Here is a 1,653-nt window from a genome sequence, read left to right as displayed (position 1 = left end):
CGTTCCTGTTCTAGTTGTTCCAAACGACTTTGGTGGACATGGACTAATCCCATAAGTTCAGTTGCGTGGGACTGTCCGTCTTTCTCCGAGTCGCGCCCTTCTGAGGAATTCACCTTCGGAGTTTTGACTCTGGAGGTACCCTCTCTGTGTTGATCGTTGGTTCCCTGGTGGAGGGTTAGGTCCACGTCATTATTTCCGGTGTTCGGATTCTCTTGTTCGGAATCCGTCTCCACATGACCCTCCTCAAGGGATCTGTCCGCCATCACTGGTTGATCTCTCGGGTCCCCGGCAACGGCGCCAATGTTACGGTAGGTAACCAAAAATTAATGGGCTGGATGGCATTGGTTGGCCCAAGCATATGAAGGAGGAGGCTTGCAAGTGGATCTACAACTTGGGGACCTTCGTCCGACTTGTGCGCATGGAAGAATGGGGGGTGGTACCTGCAAAGACACTCCAATGCCTAAGTCAGCAAGGGTGTGAGCGGGTCTAGAGAGTATTGGGACTTAGAGATACCTGAGGGGTGTCAGTATATTTATAGTGGTGAGCCAATAACCACCACTGAAGTAGTTCCGCCTTTCAAGGGAAATAACCGTCCCTTTATCTTAGGGAGGTTAAGATATGGCTCTTGGAAGTGGTTAGAGAGATTATAGGGGCAGTTATCCTCTTGAGGGAGGGTTTGTCTGCCAGCTAATCCTCGTACCGACTTCTTTAGAGCAAGTCGTGAAGATAGCCGACTTCGAGGTATCTGGTCGGTGTGATGAAAGGCTCAACTCTTTTGGGTTGGGCCTTTTTCTTAGATCCTGGGCCTTATTGTTGGGTCAGGGTATGAACAATATTGTTATACCCAAATATAATTGATAGATAAAAAAATCTTTTTGTATGAGATATCCAAACATAAAATTACTTTTACTTTTCCATAAGTTCTTTTAGAAAAAAATAACTCAAAAAAAAATCTTTTCTTAGAAGCTCATCCAAACAAGCTCTTAGAATTTTGTTTTGAAATCAGTAAATAATATATAAACTATAAAGATGTATTCTGTGCTAAGTTAAAAAAAAAAAGAAAAAGTAATTTTTGTTAAAATATTTGGAGAGAAGATCAAAATTTTAGGTGCAAAATTTTAATTTATTTTTGGCAACATTTATAATGAGAAGCTTATTACAAATTTATGAACAAGACTTATAAAGTGTAATATAAATATCACAAATATTGCTGGTTTAATTTACAAAAAGAACACTTCTTACATGTACTTTAATTGAACAAAGGGGACATTTATGATGTGTTGTTAAAAAAGAATTGTAATAGTTTTATTTTTATATAACAACTATTAAGTATTGTCTTTAATTAGTTTAAATAACATTTTTTAGTATTATTTGCCATACATGTTTCAATAAATAAAAAATATTGTAGGGAATTTTATAAACAGGGTAAAAGTCATTGGTACCGACTCCTCCAAAAATATTAAACTTGTTATTTACTATTTAGTTATCATGCCATTCTTATATTTTTCAACTAATTTTTTTTTGAGTTAATTGTTAAACTAATTTCCAAAAGATCGTGTGTGTCAATTTATTAATTGAAATATTATACATGTCAAATTGAATCTTAAAAAAATATAACTATAAATCATATTAGTTATTTTAGTAATTAAATGA

This window comes from Arachis hypogaea, chromosome 12, assembly GCF_003086295.3.
Source record: "Arachis hypogaea cultivar Tifrunner chromosome 12, arahy.Tifrunner.gnm2.J5K5, whole genome shotgun sequence".
NCBI classification, from domain to species: domain Eukaryota; kingdom Viridiplantae; phylum Streptophyta; class Magnoliopsida; order Fabales; family Fabaceae; genus Arachis; species Arachis hypogaea.
The sequence above is the reverse complement of the archived record's forward strand: the minus strand, read 5'-3'. Positions refer to the sequence as shown.